This window comes from Armigeres subalbatus, chromosome 2 (assembly GCF_024139115.2).
Source record: "Armigeres subalbatus isolate Guangzhou_Male chromosome 2, GZ_Asu_2, whole genome shotgun sequence".
In the NCBI taxonomy this organism is placed as follows: Eukaryota; Metazoa; Arthropoda; class Insecta; order Diptera; family Culicidae; genus Armigeres; species Armigeres subalbatus.
Window position 1 is genome coordinate 395718368 of NC_085140.1, and position 22133 is coordinate 395740500.

Here is a 22133-nt window from a genome sequence, read left to right on the forward strand (position 1 = left end):
CCAGAATGCGCGCTTATTGCAGCCAAAACAAAGGTGGCCTCTAAAGACGCTTTCGATACCACGTTTAGAGCTACTAGCAGCAGGACCCCGTGCTCCTCTATCACAGATCATCGAAGAAAGCCATACGTTACACATCACGAAAAAGCGATTCAGCCACAGTTCTATCCTGGCTCCGGGCCAATCATCGAAGGTATACACAATTTGTGGCCTGCAGAATTGGAGAACTGATAACAATTACCGATGCTGACGCCTGGCGCTGGGTTCCCTCTAAGCAAAATCCAGCAGACATCGCGACGAAATGGGGAAGCGGCCAGAAGATGGATGCCAATAGTATCTGGTTCAAGGGTCCTTTATTCCTACAGTTACCGGAGGAAGAATGGCCAGCTCAAAGAATACTATCATCACCTACGGAAGAAGAGCTACGACCATGCTACGCTCTCGGGTGTTTTATGTTCCGGGACCTCTTGTAAAGTTGGAGCGATTTTCTCAACTCGACAGAGCAATACGCGCCGTTGCCTACGTGTTTCGTTATCTTCATAACCTCAAGCGAAACATCTCACGAGAGGAAAGATTAGTTGGTCCATTAACTTCAGAAGAGCTCCAGAAAGCAGAAAGTCTTCTCATCCGAGAAGCACAGTGGCAGGGGTTTCCAGACGAGATAATGGTTCTGAAACGCAATGCGTCGAAACCGGTAGACGAGCAGACTTCCTTGATGAAAAGTAGTTCTATCTACCAGCTGTGTCCGTTCTTGGATGAACGGAATATTCTACGCGTTGATGGCAGAATCTCAGCTGCGCCGAATGTGGATAATAATACTAAGTTTCCAGTGATCCTTCCTAGAAAGCATCCTTTGACAGCTCTAATCTTGGACCGCTATCACCGTAGATATTTGCACGGAAATACAGAAACCGTAGTGAATGAAATTCGCCAGCTTTACCACGTCCCAAGACTCAGAACAGCAGTGACCAAGACAGCTAAAGCGTGTCAATGGTGTCGAGTCTACAAGAGTTCTGCGAAAGTTTCCCATATGGCACCGCTGCCGTTAGCAAGAATGGCATCTTTTGTACGACCTTTTACGCATACTGGTCTAGACTTTTTTGGGCCATTGACAGTGAAGATCGGAAGGAGCAACGCTAAGCGCTGGATAGCCTTATTCACCTGCTTGACCATACGGGCAGTGCATGTAGAAGTTGCACAATTTGACTACAGACTCCTGCATTAAATGTATCCGACGATTCATATGCCGCAGAGGTTCGCCAGCAGAGATTTACTCAGATAACGGCACGAATTTTCAGGGAGCCGTAAAGTTGCTGAATAACCAGATCGAACAGTTAGCTGTCACATTCACAGGAACCGCTACTAAATGGGTGTTTAACCCTCCTAGCACTCCGCACATGGGCGGGGCCTGGGAGAGAATGGTCCGCTCCGTCAAACATGCTATGGAACCTGCGTACAACAACAACCGCAAGCTGGATGATGAGGCGTTAGAAACATTCGTAGTGGAAGCCGAAGCCATCGTTAACAGTCGACCGCTATGCTATTTACCGCTCACAGCCGAGGAGCAAGAGGCGCTTACACCGAACCATTTCTTATTGGGAAACTCAAGTGGCGTCCGCCAGCCGGCGGTTGAAGCAACTGATCCGACAACGGCACTGAGGTCATCGTGGAGTCAAGTACAACTACAGCTCGATGTTTTCTGGCGAAGATGGATTAGGGAATATCTTCCCACGTTGACTAAACGAACGAAGTGGTGCAACGAAGTGAAGCCGATCTCTGAAGGACAGCTAGTGGTGGTAGTCGGAGAAGGTAAGCGGAATGAGTGGATTAGAGGGCGAATTGTAGAAGCAATCAAGGGGACAGATGGTAGGGTGCGACAAGCTATCATACAAACTGTGAGGGGATAATACTTAGGCCTGTGGCTCGGTTAGCTGTACTAGAGGTTGATGCAGGTGGTAACACTGAACCTGGTGGCCAGTATTACGGGGGAGAGAGTGTTGGTACTGGCAGCACTGCTGATCAAGATTGATGACGTTCTAATATAAATGTCACGGAAGACGTCAAGGTGACTGCTCAAACGTCAAAGCATCGGTCAAATGTAACGAATTGTTTTCCCTTTATTCGTCATTGTTAGCTAAACTCAACCCAGTGAAGTAGCCCTTTGTAACAGATAGTACTTAAAGCTAATTGAATTATTACATAAAACTAAAAAGTGTTGTTCTCGGCACAAACATCCAAACGAATTGTTACACGTGTCATCGTTGTAGAGTGTCGTACGGCTAGAATTGTGCTAGAATTACCTTTGCCAACCGATTTTCTAAAGCTACATTGCAACAAAACCTACGTGCGTTGTAATTCGCTGATAGAAACGACCAGAGGTTCGCCATTCTATTGCCACAGGCCACTACGGGAACACGAACCATAGGTGAACGATTTTTGTCGAACAACTCTTTCTATATTTTTACAGGAAAAAAAAAAACGATTTCAGCTCTGGTGTCATCAAGTTTGGGGCAAAATGTAGAAAACCATGATTGAATGTCACTAAAATCAAAGTAGATGAATTTCTGGAGGATCTTTCGAAGAAATCACTAGAAGAGTGTCCAAAGAAATTCTTGGCGGAATTAATAATTTATTTCTGCAGGCAGTTTTAGAAGAGTTCGGTAGAGGAATTCCTGTATTGAAAATGGAAATGTCCGAAGACCAGGGTTTGAATCCAAAGGAGAATGAAAAAGCTCTCGCTTATCATGTCTGTATACACTCTCGATAGGTAGCATATCGTGAGAGACGTTTTTCAGAAGCTGCTACGATAATGAACTGATTCGGAGGGTTATACCCCATGGTAAATTTTTATCTCAAGAAATTTCCAAATAAATTCTTTTCAAGGGAAATCCTAAAGAAAATAATTCCTAGAGAATTTTCCTGTAATAAGAATTAGTAATCATTTACTAAAAAAAATCCTAAATGAATTTTCGAAAGAACATCTGAAGGAACTCATGTAGGAATTATCAAAGGATTTCACAAAGGTATTTCCGGACGAAATTTTCGAAGGAGCTCCTAAAGGAATCTCCGATGGAATTTACAATTCCTGAGAGAAGTTCTTAAGGATTTCCCGAGGAAAATTCCGAAGAATAATTTCTACATGCATTTCCGAATTGATTTTCGGAAGATTTTTCGTGGGAATCCCTGGAGGAGTTTCTGAAGGATTTCTTGGAGGAATGTCCGCAGGAATGTTCGGAGAAATTAAATAATATAGAAAATTCCTTCAGAAGCTTTTCAGGATCGCCGCGGTACGACCTAGAGCGACTGAAGCAACATGATTTCGCCACTGCATACGCACAGCATCGCGAGTCAGCGTTGCCAGAAGAAGGTGAGCTCGATGGGGTCCCTCTCAAGGACTGCTGGAATAAAGTTAAAGCCGCCATTAATGACGTAGCAGAGAACAACGTCGGGTATGTGGGACGAAGTCGACGGAACGATTGGTTCAACGAAGAGTGCAGACAGATTTTGGAGGAGAAGGACGCAGCAAGGCCGCGCTGCAGCAAGGTACCCAGCCGAACGTGGAACGTTATAGACGGAAACGGAGACAGCAGGCCCGCTTTTTTCAGGAGAAGAAACGCATGGAAGAAGCGGAGTGCGAGGAGATGGAACAGCTGTGCCGTTCTCAAGAAACACGCAAGTTCTAGCAGAATCTCAACGCATCCCGCAAAGGCTTCGTCCCGCGAGCCGAAATATACAGGGTTAAGGATGGGAGCATCTTGACGGGCGAACGTATGGTGATCGAAAGGTGGAAGCAGCACTACGAGGAACATTTAAATGGCACTGAGAGTACAGGCACTGAAAGTCAAGACAGCGGAGAAGATGACTACGTCAGTTCAGCGGACGATGGAAGCCAACCAGCCCCCACCTTGAGGGTAGTTAAGGATGCCCTATTAATTTCGACTGTAGTTTGATGCTTCGGAGATGGCTTTTCAGTCTTGACAAAATCAAAACACTGTTATTGATTCTTGTCCAACGTTTCGGTCCGTTTGGGACCTTCCTCAGGGACTCAATTCTCACAGGTTTTTTTTTCCTGTTCGGGTGTGCCACTGCGACCTGTTATTAAATCTATTGTAGCGTTACCCGTATCCTTAGTGTTAAAGTACATGTCGAATTACTTCATTACTATTGATAAGCAATGCAGTATCGGTTTCGATACAGTTGTTGTTTTGTTTTCTCAAGAGCACCATGACAAGGTCCCGCTATTTAGACCCTTCACAGAGAGCAATCCCATTGAAGGCGCGCCTCTTATCAATAGGAAATCAATCCTTTCTTGAGAAAACAGAACAGTTATACTGTTTTTGGCCATGCATCGGAGCCCTAGCCACATCCTTGTCTTGCTTCTAGAATATCACCAGTAAATAATGAAAACCCGGGATTTAGCTCTGTCTACAAGACCATTTCAAGCAAGAGAATTTTTTCAGTAATAAGAACTTCCGTGTGTTCCTCTCACTACCATTTTCACCAGTTCATGAAGAGTTAGTACGTATTTAAACCCCTAACTCGATTTTTCCAGCAGTCAGTTCAGCCTAGGACCGGGTACCGAGGTTTTTTTTAACTAATTGCTCGAAAAGTTGTTTCCGCTGCATACAGTCTAGCCTCAAACAAGAGGAATTCGAGTCTTTCAACTGTCTGCAAGGTAACATTAATTATGTTTTATTTCTGAGACTGCTGTTGGTAGCGGGGACTAAATACGATGGATCCTTAATTACCACAACTTATTACCCTGGCTAGATAAATATATTAAGCTAGGGCTCTGTTTGGTAGATCTTACACCGCAACACACTACGTCAAAGTGATCTACCGTGTTACGGGACTCACAGGTTAATCCTCAACTGGGGCTCTGCTGAACCATTTATTGTCACGAGGTCAGGATTTTCCCACAAAAATGAGAACAGTTCGAGCACCGCGTTTATGGTAAAACCCTTTCCGTTTATCGTTCGTTGGAATTCAGTGCCTAGCACAAGATCGATCACTATTGCTTTATACCTTTCTACCTCGTTACAATCAATGGTTCAGCAGAACCACAGTTGAGGATAAACCTGTAAGAATTGAGTCCCTGAGAAAGGTCCCAAACGGACCGAAACGTTGGACAAGATTAAATAACAGTGTTTTGATTTTGTCAAGACTGAAAAGCCATCTCCGAAGCGTTAAGGATGCAATCCAACAGCTAAAGACCAATAAAGCAGCTGGTAAGGATGGCATCGGAGCTGAGCTCATCAAGATGAGCCCGGAAAAGCTGCCCACTTGCCTGCACAAACTGATAGTCAGAATCTGGGAAACTGAACAGCTACCGGAGGAGTGGAAGAAAAGGGATATATCCATTCTGCAAGAAAGGCGATACGCAGGAGTGTGAGAACTTTCGAGCGATCACCATCCTTAATGCCGCCTACAAAGTGATTCCCAAATCATCTTCCGTCGTCTGTCATTATTAGTGAATGAGTTCGTGGGAAGTTATCAAGCCGGCTTCGTCGACCGCCTGCTCGACCACGGACCAGATCTTTACGGCAAATCATTCAAAAATGCCGTGAATACCAGGTCCCAACGCACCATCTGCTAATTAATTTCAATGCGGCATACGACAGTATAGACCGCGTAGAGCTATGGAAAATTATGGACGAGAACAGCTTCCCTGGGAAGCTTACCAGACTGATCAAAGCAACGGTGGATGGTGTGCAAAAATTGTATGAAAAATTCGGGCGAACACTCCAGTTCGTTCGAATCGCGCAGGGGACTAAGACAAGGTGATGGACTTTCGTGCCTGTTGGTCAACATTGCGCTAGAAGGTTTCATGCGGAGAGCCGGGTGTAACAACCGGGGTACGATTTTCAACAGATCCAGTCAATTTATTTGTTCCGCGGATGACATGGACATTGTCTGCAGAACTGTACACCCGCCTGAAACGTGAAGCAACAACAGTTGGACTGGTGGTGAATGCATCGAAGACAAAGTACATGCTTGTGGGCAGTGTTACGATAGACGGGGATACCTTCGAGGTGGTCGAGGAATTCGTCTACCTTGGACCCTTGCTAACGGCTGATAACAATGTTAGTCATGAAATACGAAGGCGCATCATCTGTGGAAGTCGGGCCTACTACGGGCTCCAGAAGAAACTGCGGTAAAAAAATATTCACCACCGCACCAAGTGTGTCATGTACAAGACGCTGATAAGACCGGTAGTCCTGTACGGACATGAAACATGGGCAATGCTCGAGGAGGACTTGTAAGCACTCGGAGTATTCGAGAGAAGAGTGCTTAGGACCAAATTTGGCGGTGTGCAAAAAGACGGTGTGTGGCGGTGATGAATAAACCATAAGCTCGCCCAGCTCTACGATGAACCCAGTATCCAGAAGGTACCTAAACAACCCTGCAAAGATGGTGTCCGAAAGGTACGAGACGGCGTGGAGCGCAGCGAGCAAGGCAGGCAGACCAGGTACAAAACGACTTAGCGAACGTGGGGCGCACACGAGGATGGAGAGATGCGATCTCGAACCGGGTTGATTCAGTGTTATATGTTTATGAAGTGAAATGAATAATGGAACAAATCTCGCTTAGCTTTTCAAAAGGACCTAAGTAACATTTTTTCATGAACTAATTTGAATGCAGCAACCAAAAGCTTTCATATTGATCTAACGGGTGGCAACTGAAAAATTGGAATGACTTTCACAGAAATATGACTTTATGTGAATGAATATTTAGAATGAATCCTTAGAATTGTCGCACACACACTTTCACTCCAACATTGCTTAAAACATGCCGTCGAAACAGGAAGTGCATTGTAAATTTTTCAAGCAAACAAAGATCATGGAAAAATTACACAGTCGAACATTTTAAGAGTGAAAATGTTTCGAAAAATGTCCTCTCATTCCAGTTTTTTAGTTGCCACCCGTTAATGATTGCAATATTTAAATTAATTCATGAGAAAAAATGTAATTAGGTCCTTTTGAAAAGCTAAGCGAGATTTGTTCCATTAATAGAGACATGGATTTGGATTTTGGTGACAGTTTAGCAATCAGTGCGAGAGGTATTACAAATTTTGAATTTCGTAGTGCTTGATGTATTACTAGCATTGATTCAGAGCGAATACTTCGGGTCACCAACTAACATGATTGAGAATCAAGCTCAAACAATGTGTAACCAAAAACATTTGATTTCAGCTTGTAACATCATCTACCAAATAAACGAATACAAAAAGATAAATCAATATACAATAAAGAAAATCAAATCAAATGCTATACAAGTGCAAACTAGTAAACATAAGACACTTTTGTAAAATTCAAAGTCCATTTTAAAATCCCGCAACGCTACTTTCAAATAAAGTTTTAAAAAAATCACTCTGCCTTTCCGAAACCAGAAGTACCAGTGACTAATGCCATGTTGTGACAGTGCTATTCGTTTGTGTGCAGCTGCGAGCGTGCAGTATACTTCACAGAACTTATTCATCTCACATAATGACTCTTGATCTGAATCATTAGCTCAAAATACTTAAAAATACTTACCCCGGACTGTTTTCATTCTTGATTTTTTTTATGCGTCGTTTCTATTCATCGCATTTCCAAGTTGATCCTGCAGGTTGAGTCCCGCAGATTTGGCCATCATCCCTCATGACCGAGCACTTGACCGCTTGTTAACCTATTTGATGATGAGTATCTTGATAATATGTATTTCATTCTAGAATAAAAACGGTCTTCATGTTTCCATAAAATTCATATACCCAACTAGCAAATGCCAGATCCGCTTTAATATTTTTTAATTACGAAAACTTACAATATCTGTTCATATAAAAGAAAAATCAATTTTGCTCCGTCGTACGTTCAACCTGTTACCGATATTTTAACTTTTTATACTTTTTAACATATTCATGTTGAACTAAGATATTTTTAAGTATTTTAAATATATTATTTATATACTCTTCTTTTACGGATTTACATGGGGAAAGCGAAATCCTACATACACTATTTTAGTTTGTAACAACAATTTCCTATAGGACTACTCCCACTGAGGATATCGTCTTCTAGATTGGGGTTACATCGCACATTGGAACATTGCCGCCACGCAGCTTCATGTACCACGAAATTAACCCAACAAGTTCTTGCATTGTAGTGTTCGACTTCTCCTATGGCTCTACATTTCAACTAGAACTTGGTCTGCTTTTCAACTTAGTATTCTATTAGCATTTCCTCAGTTATACTAATTGAAAGCTTTTCTATGCCACGCCCAGGGAGTCGAGAATGCCCCCTTCCCCTAGACATCCTAGACCGGACTAAGAATTGAACTCGCCATCTCCGGATTGGCAATCCTACCCCTTCTCGCAAGGCTAATGCCACTGTAGTATCTTACAAATTACAAATTCATGTATGAGCTGCCGTAATCTGAAAAAGTGACGAATGCGCCAATTTACAACATGCATGTTTTCCATTTTTCTGTTAAAGAGCTCGATGAGTACCAATTATTAACACCATTTTTGTAAAATGGCGTATACGTCACTTTTTCACATTACGGCAGTGAGGTGAGGAGCATGATACAATCAATGACTATTCCTTATGAGAATCGTTGATGAAAATGATTAGGCTTTTAAGATAATTTAAGTTCCTGAGAATTATGAAAATAATGTTTGAAGGGTGAGTTTTTCATCGAAGAAACCAGCTAATTTTCGCACACTGTACAATAGTTTTTATTGTATACATATGTGAAAAAAAGCTACATACTTTCATTGGTCACATATAAATTGCTGAGCATTTTACCCGTTATCCCGATCGAATACCTTATTTCATACTGTCGTTTCTGTGTCAAAATTCTCCTTTCGTATTATCCTTCGCCGTATTGTCCGAGTTGAATTCAATTCAATCGCTTTCGTCACCCCTGTCTAGACACACAACGACTCAGGGCGTAATTTTCACTCACAAATGACTTAATCCGCATCCGTTGCACTAATCCATTTCAATTGCAATAAAACCATGCGCACGGTGCCTATATTTCAGCTTGAATATATCTGACGTCGTTTCACTTCACTTTACTCGATAGCAGGGTAAGATTCTGTGTTCACCGTTCTAGGCACCAATAATCGTTTCCACTCATGGAAAAATTAGCAAATTTTTAGCAGTTTTCTCCTTCTCGGGCAACCGGGGTTAATGTTTCACAGATATTTCACACTTCGTTTTCCACGTCAACGTCTGATGAGAAGCACTGTGGAAAACCCCATTCGAGCTACAGCACCAACTAAAACTTTGCCCACCCTCGCTGCCTACATGTACGGGCTCTTAAGATGGGGATGGTCGGTATCGTTTTTCCCGCGAGGGCGAACCGCGCGCGCCGCAAAATGTTTCGAAACCGCTCTCTCGGCGGATGAAACACTACTGATGATGTCCACGGGAACGGGCAAATATTGTGATTTTTCGAAGCAGAATTTTATAAATAAGTTCCACCGAGAAACCGCTGAGAGGCGGCCGTTGTTGTTTCGTAGATTGTGACGAAAAACGGAACGATGAGGTGACGATGAAATACTAACGACATCATCGTTTCGTTTGCTTGAATTGAGAAAATTTCCTCTGAGAGTTTGTCTTGGTAAAGTACCTTACTTACGTACCATGCGCTGTAAGATTCGAAGCTAATGGAATGTGAAATATGGTTGTTTTTGGTTCTTACGGATGCAGGGTGAAACTTTTCTTGTCCACTACCCTGGTGGAAAGAAGTATCACACCAAGCATTGCATTGATTGAAAATTCAAATCATTTTGAGCTGGAAGGAGAAATATTAACTCAACCTGATCCTCATACATGGCAGTTTTGTATGTAAATCGATTCCTACCGATATTTTTATTTCCACCACTATAATTAGTGTAAGTAAAGTGAAGATTTTGTTGAAAAAATCTACTGTTGATGTATTGGGCTCATTGTTGCAAATCAGGATACTTTGGACATTTTATAACATAAAATATATAATATAAAATCTACATTAAAAGGGGACATATTTTATTGATATGTGCGTTTGTATCATAGATATACCTTTCTAGACAACTTCCGCAAACATTTTGAATTGAAATAATCAAAGAAACTAACAAAAAAACAGATTATAGCCTGATGCGTCGTTTGCATCTATACTTCACTTTCAGTATTCACATTGTAGTCTTCTTCCAAAACCGCTGAAAAAATGTCAACAAAAAAACACGAATTCAGTGAACATAAACAATTCCGTAATTGAATTAGAGTTTCCTGGCTGATGGTGTGTTTCGTTTATCGTCCACTTTGCCGGTGAAGATAATAATAATAAACAGCCTCAAGATGGGCTTGATGAATCATATACACACGGCCATAGACCGCACGTCTCAAAATATAACCGACTTGTGCGGTTGCCAAAAACGTAAACCAATTGATGAGCGAATCAGTCACAGTCAATTGGCATTCGGCATATCTACATACGTTGGGGTAGATGAAGCTGTTTCGATCGTTTAGTCGCCAGTAATGGATTTCATCGCAATTTCGGTTGCAGATATAAAACAGTGGCTATACCGGGACAAAGCGTATTGAAACACCATATTTAAATGTTTCGAGTGCTGACTAGCTTTGGGATAAAAGTAGGATTTTGTAGGACAAAAACTACCTTTATGGTCAGTTAGTAATGAATTCTAGACTAGATACGTATAAAGATTAGAAGAACTTGCACTATCCAAATTCAGAGTGCTAGAGGTTTTGTCCAACAAGAATCACCCATTGTGCGACGCACGTTCAGAACGATTCTATTCTGCATTGCACTGGTTGAGCAGTTAACTAGTGAAATGAGTAGCTGTAGGTATTAAGCTGCATGACGTGTTTGGGGCCCTCCCAAGCCTAGCGGTAAGATGCGTGGCTATAAAGCAAACCCATGCTGAGGGTGGCTGGGTTCGATTCCCGGTTCCAGTCTAGGCAATTTTCGGTTTGGAAGTTCTCTCGACTTTCCTGGGCATAAAAGTATCATCGTGTTTAGCCTCATGATATACGAGTGCAAAAAATGGTAACTTGGCTTAGAAACCTCGCGTATAATTACTGTGGAAGTGCTGAATGAACACTAAGCAGCGAGGCGGCAATGCTCCAGGGATGAAATGCCAATAAGAAGATTAAGAAGAAGAAGATGAGTTATATTGGTTGATCTTTTGATTAATTCGTCTGATCAACGAATGGCGTCAGAGATCCGTTCATCAAAACCCAAGGTTTCGTCATTTTTTTTAATACACTTTGGCCGCATCAATTGAAGAATGAAAACCAGGGTTTGCAGAAATCGCTCTTAATAGATAACGAACAACGATAAAAGAGAGGCAAAAACCTCTTCTTGTCTTGTCTTGTCTTGACTTGAGAGGCAAAATCCTCTTCGAATGATAACAATGAAAACAAAACTATCGCACTTGTATACAAGTTGGGAAAAAAACTGATTCGGATAGGCGGTCAACATCGATGGGGTTTGATAAAACGCTTTGTTCTCGCTCATTTCATGTTGGGGACCATATTTTTTTCGCACAGCTGTGTAAAACAAGTTGAAATGCATCATCAGAACCAGTGCCCCCCGCAATTGGGGCTTATTGAAAGAAATTTATCATGGGTTGTAGCCCCCCGAATCAGTTAATTATCGTAACAACTGCCAAAAAACGTCTCTCACGGTATGCTACCTATCGAGAGTGTATACAGATATGATAAGTGAGAGATTCTCTCTCATTATCCTTTGGATTCAAACCCTAATGAAAACACAAGTGTAATATTCATGAATATTACGAAGTAAAAATTCTGCAATACATATATGACTCTACATTAAAAGTTTTTGAATATGTTATTTATTCAAAACTTTCCCGAGCAGCACAAGTCAACCAGAAATGGTTGCAGCAACTTGATTGTGACCAAATCTGGTCACATATGAGTAACCTACGTGGAACATGTGTGCTGCTAGGGTTGTGTTTCTATGTTAGGTAGAGTTTTTATTCCAGTGTTACGTCTCACAGTTTCTACATTCATCATTTAAAAAAAAAAACAAACAAGAGCTATTCAAATGCGCTCGTTTCTCATTTTTCTGTGTGTTTTTTAACCAGTGAGTACAAACGAATAGCCAATGAAAATGGTGCTTATTTTTCTTTTGATATGATTTGAATTTGCGCGATGAATAATTACCTTGTATAATTGTATATATGCTTCGTGTAAAAATTCAAATTAGCGAGTCACATCGTATTTGACATTTTACGTTATTTTAAATTTTTATAAAATTTCAAAACAACTATGTACATGTAAAAACTATGATTTTTGTAACCAATTTGTATGGTTTATTTTTTGGTGACATATAGCGGGAAACAGAATCAACAGAATGAACTTATCGAATTCTGACCAGTAGGAAGAGCATTGTCGACTCCACAGCGGTAATCATTGATGGACGAGTAGACGAACAATATCAAATGCCATTATTATTTATTTTGCTCACGATGGTGATGTGTGTAGGTGTTAATTTGATTAGCCGTTTTATGGATGAATTGAGCTAAAATTACGTCGGACATTGATGCATTGAAATCATTGCAAAAACATACTCTTCTCTGAGATACAAGAACACAACAACACCAATTGAAAACATGCATTTTTCTTTTTCCTTTGCTTCTTTTTTTTTCGTATTATGGGTTTTTTTGGAAACCGTATGAATATTATTCACTCTAACTTTCATGTACTGACTGTCGCTGTCACTAGCTGAGTAAAATTGTATTGCCGTCTCTTTTTTCCTACGGAAATTTTACTCAAGGATGTTATCGATCATTTAGTAATTTGCGTTCGATCATTTATTAGTTTTTCAATAACTCATTCCAGAAGCTGAATTTCAAAACGTGTTGTATGGTGGAATTCTAGTGTTTATCTACAACTTTGCCTAATGGTTTGTTGTTAGAATTCAACTAATAACGGAGTTATAGCGCTAGTTGTCGTAGCTTTAACTAAATGATTGGAATTTTGTTATCATTTAGTCTAAGTTACTGAAACTATAGCTATAACTCCGTTACTAGTGGAATTCAAACAACGAACTATTTGGCAGAGTTGTTGAAAAACCTTCGCACTAGAAGTCCACCATACAACACATTTTGAAATTCAGATTCTGGAATGAGTTATTGACAAACTACCTACTAAATGATCGAACGCAAATTACTATGAATGATCGATAACATCCTTGTTTACGCAATTTCCGTCAAAAGGAGGATTACTCATAGTTTTAAGTGCTTTTGACGAAAATTGAGAAAAAAATTTCCGTGGAATAGAAAATGAGAGCAATACATTTTTACTCAGTCACTGAGTAGATGAAAGCTGGTGTGTTGAATTATTGTACCGAGTTATGACAATAATATTAAATTACTAAATAGGGTTTAGTACGGACTCTAATGCAAACATACTGTGAAAAAAAATTCTTCACAAATTATTGTTGATATTCTGACTCACTAACTCAATAATCATGAGCACATAAAGCCAACGTAAAAGATCACCATTCTTGTCGTCTAGGCTACTCATTCTAGGCTATACCCACGGCCTTTAGGTCTAATTCATATCAAGTTCTTTGATTTCTTTGTTGAGGATTCGTCGCCACAAGTCACTGGGTCTGCCTGTGATACGATGTCCAGCCAGATTCCATTTTTTTGTTTTTTTGCCTTTCTCGTACAACAAAGTTGTACCAGAAGGCTATAATTTCACTCCAAAAGCCAAATTTTGATAGAAGGCTCGGAGACCCATAGTGTTATATACCAATCGACTCAGCTCGAAAAACTGAGCACATGTCTGACTGCACTCAAAAAAATCCACACGTTCCTATAAAGTGCTCTACACTTTAATCTGCCCCACTGGTCGAGGTCTATCGAATTAAAGGGCAAAACACTTTAAGAAAACTAATCGCGCTTCACATTGAATCCAAGAGCAAAACACTTTCAAAACAATGCTTTCCAGTTGTAAGAATAAAGGGGATTCCTTTTGAACAAGAAATGATATTCCATTTAGGATCAAACAGAATCTTTTTGATTTTAAAGGTAGAACTCTTGGAATACAAATGGCACTGCACCTTTCGATTCAAATGGTTTAATATTAAAATTCAAGTTTTGTTCATATGAAATGTGAATGGAAATTTCTTGTAAATAATTTGATTGGCTTGATTTGAATAATTAAAAAAAAATTCTTTATTGTCTTTAATTGAATAAGATACATATTTTTTTTTTTGTCTTTATTAAGGAGACTTTCAGCCCTAGGCTGGCTCGTCTCCGCGATAAGATACATATGTGAATATTCATCAAACTCATAGTTTTCATTTATGTTTCAAGAAATAGCGGTACCGAAGACAAGACTTCCGGTGGAGGCATAATTGTTCCTTTTTGATGGGATTCCATATATGGGACATTATGCCTCACAGGCAGTTGGCGAATATGCTCAGTTCAATTTACAACCGGAAGGTAAACTAGCAAACTGGATTTTTTACCATTCGTAAATTTAACCTATAGCTTCAGAAGTGCTGAGCTGAATAACGATTTAAAATTGGAAATCGCTCGCCATTGAGTGAACTTTAAATTTGCTAGCAAACCATTCTGATTTTTGACTGGTTTAAGCCTTTAAACGACTTTACACGGTTTAACACCTGGTCCTTGACAGCTTTCAAAAAAAAAAACAAGAACGGCCCTCGCTATAAGCAATATTCATTGCTGTCTTCTCTTCACCCGTCCTAACTGAAAGTTTTCATTCGTCTTGTTCGGCCTCCTGTTCCCAAAGTACCGTCGTCATCCATTTTTGTTTCTAAACACAACGTTTTCTGAAATAAAGAAAAAAATGTATATGAATTTCCAAGATCGAGATGAACAGTATTTGAATTTGAAATTTTCTACTTACTTCTGTATCTCTCAGATCTTAGTACGATTTTATTGAGGATGTTTCTTCTCCGACGTGCACATCTTTATTTCTAATGGCTGACTGAATGACTCGACCACTAACTTTTACACGTTCCAGATCCAACAGTGATTACGAAGTGCAAAACACTTTCGATTGGAATTTTTTGACTTTATAACCAAAAGGTAATTCACATTTTTACGTCAAATTCAAAACCATTCCATCGAAAGTGTTTCGCACTTCGAAATCACTGTATACAACCAGTAGGACAAAATCAAGTGAGTTACACTTTTAATTCAAGAGAAGTACATCTGCTATTAAAGAGTAACAAAACAATACATTTCCAAGTGTTTATTCCCTTGAGATTAACTGGTAAGAATGTTTATAAGGAAAAGAAACACATTTCAATATCAAACGAAATTCAACATCAAATACACGTGCAAGAGCACTTTAATTGAACGTTTAGATTATTTTCAGTGTGTGTGTGTGTATGTGTGTGTGTGTAGCCCCGGAAATTTTTTATTGTTAAACACGTTTCATATAGAAGGACTTGACCGATTCGAGTGCAACTAGTTTCATTCGACGGAGAAACTTTCCTAGTTGGACACTATTGTTTTTGTTTGCTAATATCTCATGCGGTTTGAATAATATTTCTATTTTTCTTTTATCAAATACGCTGTGTACATGCACGCACATTTTAAATCATTAATCAATTTAGCCGTGACGCAATCCATTACTCTCATAGTTGAGTTAATTTTTAAGCAGCGTGATATAATCGCATCAAAGCTATTAACCGCCTAAATGTAGGCAATTTACGTTGCATTTACCATACTAATAAGGCATTTTATGAGACGTTTCGCGGTGGCCCGTTTATTTACTTCTAATGTTTTGTTTTGGTATGTTTCTGCGTGAACATTCCGTTAGGTCCGAACACAAAATAATGTTTGTAACGTTTTACTTTTCATTCGTGTTTTCTTCAGCATTTCATGCTTAGAATGCAATGGCATGAATTATCTAACGATACATTTTAAGAATCATATGAAAAACTATGTTCTAAAACCCTGGTAGACGAAAAGTAAAACAGGCAGAATTGATGATGGGACCCATCGGAATGTTCGGCGCGAAATTACCAAACAAACGGGCTCCCACTGATTGTCAAAGTAGATAAACACGAGAAAAACAGCTGTTTCGATCTGTCTCATAAAATGCCTTATTCGAATTCAACACATTGAATCGAGAAAGGCATAATCACCACTGGGGGATAAATTTGGGTTTTTTTTTCTTCTTTTTATTGATGAGTCTTTCAGCCACGAGCTGGTTCGCCTCTTCGATTCCATTTACGTTAGGTGCAGCGTACACACGGTCACCGTCCGACGCTAATCGGCTTTCTTCCCTTTCCACCCGGCAATCTCCACGATCCACCCGGCCTGATGGCTCCACCCGGCTATCGTATTTTTCATGTTAGTATCCTGGCCACGAGTTGGCCTTGCTAACATTGATGGTGAGACCCGCCCGCAGTAGAGGAACATTCAAACGGGCCATTTAACTTACTCTGGTTATCTAGGACCAGGGTTTGAATCCAAAAGAGAATTAAAAAATCTCTCACTTATCGTCTCTGTATACATATACATTAGAGTGGGGCGCAGTTGTATGGAAAAACGCAAACTTCGTCCGATCAAGTGAGATCAAGGTTTTTCTGAATCGTTTTGGGACCCCAATCAACTGTGCAAAATATGGGCTCGATTGGTTGCAACCTCGCATGCCGCATCGCGTTTTAAATTTACATGGAGATTAGTATGGGAAAACATACTTTTTTTACATTTTTGCTATTAGCGGCTTCAATTTATCATCAATCACGTTACTCAATACGTTAGCATATAGTCTGAAAGATGCCGAAAGACTTTGCCGAAGAAGGTACATCGCTGGAAGGTCTACAAAAAATGTTATTACGTTTCGAAAACTGATTGTTCAAACCATATGCAAGAAATTAATGTTTCTGCCAACACTACCGGACGATCTATGGTTACCGAAGGGCAAAACCTATCTTCCTTCTTGTCGGATATTTTTCTTTGTGAAATGATTCCGGATAGCTCCCATTAGCTCTAAACCCCTATAAGATCAATTATTTTGAAATAACACTCAATTAAATTATTGGTCTACGTAGTTCGGCAGTGCTGGCAGAATAAACGATTTTTTTGCATATGGTTTGAACATTCAATCTTCGATGCGTTATAACTTTTTTCGTGGACGTTCCAGCAACGTGCCTTCTTCAGCAAAGTTTTTCGGCATCCTTTGGGTTATACTTTAACGCAATGTGCCATTTGGTTTACAATGAACTGAAACCTCTAGTAGTAGAAATGCAAAAATATACGTTCTCCCATACTAATTTCCATACAAACTTCAAACGCGATGCGGAAAGCGAGGAAGCAACCAATCGGTCCCAAATTCTGCACAGTTGTTCAGGACCCAGAATGGCTTCGAAAAACCATTGATTTGAAAAAATGATAATGACGCCCCACTCTAATATACATACAGTGTGTAGCATACCGCGAGAGACTGTCACGATAAAGAACTGATTCGGGAGGCTATCTTCTTCTTCTTCATTGGCATTACATCCCCCCTTGGGACATTGCCGCCTCGCAGCTTAGTGTTCGTTAAGCACTTCCACAGTTATTAACTATGAGGTTTCTAAACCAAGTTACCATTTTTGCATTCGTATATCATAAGGCTAAAAAGATGATACTTTTATGCCCAGGGAAATCGAGACAATTTCCAAACCGAATATTGCCTAGACCGACACTGGGAATCGAACCCAGCCACCCTCAGCATGGTCTTGCTTTGCAGCCGCGCATTTTACCGGACGGCTAAGGAGGGCCCGGGCACGGGAGGCTATAGTGCTGTCCAATGTGCAGCTCGAAGTAGCTAGAAGCCGTTCCCGTCCTTCTCATTCTTTTTGACAACAAATGGACATGAGAGGGATAACTTCGAGCTGCTCATTGGACAGCATTTATATCTCATGATAAATTTCTTTTAAAAGGCTCCAAACGCGGGGATCACTGGTTATGATGATGCATTTCAACTTGTTCTACATAGCTAAACAGCCGCAACACAAAATGAGCGAAAATCATTACTGACTATCCGATTCTATTTTCTCGCACTTGTATACTGCCGTGAATCGCATATCTGTCCCATATGCATAGGAAACCCAGCAAAGATGGGACAGATATGCGATTCACGACAGTATACAAGTTTGATAAATTTGGTATCATGGCTTGTTATAATTTGAAACAGTTTTTGCCTTTTTTTATCGTTGTTCATCTATTGAAAGCAATTTCTGCAAACCCTGCTAGGACAATCAGCAAAATCGAATTCGTTCAAATGATCCACAGTAGTACTCTGCCAGGGCAAACAAAATTAAATGGCAACTACCATGATCTTTTCGATTCTAATGACGAACAGTAGTGGAGATAGAATGCTTTCTGCCTCAACCAGTCAATAGTTTGGGATCACCTGGATGGCCCGGATGGGATAAGAACAAACTCCGTTATGCAGTGCTTTGCATGTAAAAGCTTCGTAATGCGCTTCAATGATGTTCGTACTTCAGACGATCGAAAACTTTTTCGTAGTCAATGAAATTAGATAAAGGGACTCTCAGAATTCGTTGACCTACTTCAGGGTGGTACGCAGAGTGGCAGGTTCACACATGATCTCCCGGGGCGCAAGCCTGCTTGCTGCCACAGGAGAATCGTATCGTGTAGTTTCTCCTGTATTCGACTGAGGGTAATTTTGCACAGATCTTTAAGAACCATGCACACTAACATGATGCCATAATTATTGTCGCGCATAGTCAGATTCCCTTTTTTTGGAAGCTTCACTAAGACGTCTTACATCTAATCAGCCGGAGCAATGATGTCCCAGATATGTCCCATCCTCGGATTCATCCTGCATTCAAGCATCGCATAGTAAAAAAGTCGAATACGTCCAGTTGTTACAAAGTTTTTCATTCACGCTCACTTAATCCCGTGCTTGATCATGTGCAATGGCTGGAATAGTTTGGGAGGTTTACAAAGTCATTCCCAAGGAAGCCGACGGAGTACGTAACTTTTTTTTTTTTTCTTTTTCTTTGCTAATTAACTAATACATGCATTCATCTCTTAGACTAGGTGTTCCGTGTTTTCTTAACACTATCATCCTTATTTGCTATGTTATATTTTTAGTTATTATTAATACATTTCAATTGCCTCTGGCAGTTAGAATTTTTCCTCTGGTTGAATTGAACCATGTAGGAATTACAATGTTTTCAACTTAAACTAATCTTAACCTATTTTATACTAAGGGTACAAGGAGTTAATCGTTGCAATAGAAGATTGCAACGATTTTTGTCTAAAATTGGAAATTATTTTGTTGGACATTTGTTGCAATGTCTCAATATTAGAAATTCTATGAAGTTCATTGGTACTATACCACGGAGGCAACTTCAGAATCATTTTCAGAATTTTATTTTGAATCCTCTGAAGTGCCTTCTTTCTGGTATTGCAGCAACTAGTCCATATTGGCACAGCATACAACATGGCAGGTCTAAAAATTTGTTTGTAAATCAAAAGTTTGTTCTTAAGACAATTTGATTTTTTTTGATTGATTTTCTGTTTATAAGTGGATATAGACACTTAATATATTTGTTACATTTGGCTTGAAGGCCTTCAATGTGATTTTTAAAAGTTAATTTTTGATCTAGCAGAAGTCCTAAATATTTAGCTTCGCTAGACCAATTAATTGGAACCCCATTCATAGTGACAATATGTCTGCTAGAAGGTTTCAAATAAGAAGCTCTCGGCTTATGTGGGAAAATTATAAGCTGAGTTTTGGAAGCATTCGGGGAAATTTTCCATTTTGCAAGTAAGTGGAGAAAATATCCAAACTTTTTTGCAATCTACTACAAATGACACGAAGGCTACGCCCTTTGGCTGAGAGACCTGTGTCATCTGCAAACAAAGATTTTTGACACCCTGGTGGTAAATCAGGTAGGTCAGAAGTAAAAATGTTATACAAAATGGGCCCCAGTATGCTGCCTTGGGGAACACCAGCCCTTACAGGTAATCTATCAGATTTAGAATTCTGATAGTTAACCTGCAGTGAGCGATCTGATAAATAATTTTGGATCAGTTTAATAATGTACAGAGGAAAATTAAAATTCATCAATTTTACAATCAAACCTTCATGCCACACACTGTCAAATGCTTTCTCTATATCAAGAAGAGCAACTCCAGTCGAATATCCTTCAGATTTGTTGAGCTGAATTAAGTTCGTAACTCTTAATAACTGATGAGTGGTTGAATGCCCTTGGCGAAAACCAAATTGCTCATCAGCAATATGAACCATCATTCTATTTAAAATAATCTTTTCAAACAGTTTGCTTATTGAAGAAAGCAAACTGATTGGGCGATAACTAGAAGCCTCAGCTGGATTTTTGTCCGGCTTCAAAATTGGAACAACTTTGGCGTTTTTCCATTTATCTGGGAAGTATGCCAATTGAAAACATTTGTTAAATAAATTAACCAAAAAGGATAAAGAGCTCTCAGGAAGTTTTTTGATAAGTATGTAGAAAATACCATCATCACCCGGGGCTTTCATATTTTTAAATTTTCTAGTAATAGATCTCACTTCATCCAAATTAGTTCCCAACGAAGGGTCAAAAGCATTATCTTGATTGAGAATGTCTTCGAAGCTCCGTGTAACCTGATCCTCAATTGGACTAGTGAGACCTAGACTAAAATTATGGGCACTCTCGAACTGCTGAGCAAGTTTTTGAGCCTTTTCGCCATTTGTTAATAAAATTTGATTTCCCTCTTTAAGCGCTGGAATTGGCTTTTGAGGTTTTTAAGAATTTTCGTTAATTTCAAAAGGGTTTCGAACTGGGATCCAACTTCGAGACATTATTCTCAAAGTTGGTATTTCTCAGAATAGCGAAACGTTTTTTAATTTCATTTTGCAAATCTCGCCAAATAACTTTCAACGCGGGATCGCGAGTTCTTTGGTATTGCCTTCGCCTCACATTTTTTAGACGGATCAGTAGCTGAAGATCGTCGTCAATAATAATGGAGTTGAATTTAATTTCACATTTTGGAATTGCAACGCCTCTGGCTTCGACAATTAAATTTGTCAAAGATACGAGAGCAATATCAATATCACTTTTGGTATCGAGAGGAATATCAACATCAAAATTCCTATCGATATACGTTTTATATAAATCCCAATCAGCCCTGTGATAATTGAAAGTAGAGCTGATTGGATTATAAATGGCTTCTTGTGAGATTTCAAATGTCACAGGAAGGTGATCAGAGTCAAAGTCAGCATGAGTTACCAATTGGCCACACAGCTGACTTGAATCCGTTAAAACTAAATCAATTGTAGAAGGATTTCGACTGGAGGAAAAACAAGTAGGGCCATTGGGATATTGAATAGTATAATATCCCGCAGAACAATCTTCAAATAAAATTTTGCCGTTGGAATTGCTTTGAGCATTATTCCATGAACGGTGTTTGGCATTGAAGTCACCAATTACGAAGAATTTTGATTTGTTGCGAGTCAGAATTTGAAGATCAGCTTTCAACAAATTCTTTGCTGCCCATTGCATTGAAAAGGCAAATAGGCTGCAATGAAGGAAAATTGACCAAAATTTGTTTCAACAGAAACTCCCAAGGTTTCAAAAACTTTGGTTTCAAACGAAGAAAATAATTTATGTTTGATACGTCTATTAATGACAATGGCGACCCCACCACAGGCGCTGTCAAGACGATCATTTGTGTAGATAAAATAATTAGAATCTCGTTTAATGGAGAGTCCTGGTTTTAAATAGGTTTCAGTTATAATGGCAATATGCACATTATGAACTGTTAGAAAGTTGAATAATTCATCTTCCTTACCCTTTAGAGAGCGGGCATTCCAATTTAGAACTTTCACACAATTATTTAGATCCATTGAAACGGAGTCCAATAACAATTTTTTGTGTGTACTTTATACCAACCTGAACAGCTTCTGGTATGGTATTTGCTTTGAACATTGCATCAATCATGTGATGCAATTGTTCAGTTAAAAAATCAAAATCGGAAGCAGTCATGCTACCTGAATCGGCAACATGACCATTATTTTCCGTTGAGACATGGGTATAAACCTCATTTTGCGAAGAGAAATTTTGTCTACCAGCAGCGATGTTTGCATACGTAGGTACATTCGAAAAATTGGAATTTACTG

At 39.6% G+C, this 22133-nt stretch overlaps 1 protein-coding gene across 3 annotated transcripts in view; it reads right to left on the reverse strand.

The window, feature by feature from the left end:
* The window catches only part of LOC134213224 (uncharacterized), an 86459-nt gene that overhangs the window by 49069 nt on the left and 15257 nt on the right, over positions 1-22133 (reverse strand). Inside the window, exon 1 of one of the 3 annotated variants that reach the window (XM_062691979.1) lies at positions 8938-9394. The exons of 1 other annotated variant lie outside the window; for it this stretch is intronic. The gene's annotated coding sequence lies outside the window, so the exon portion shown is untranslated. Of the gene's footprint in view, positions 1-8797; positions 9395-22133 lie in introns of those variants that run through there. One more of the 3 variants, XM_062691977.1, reaches the window with a different exon arrangement.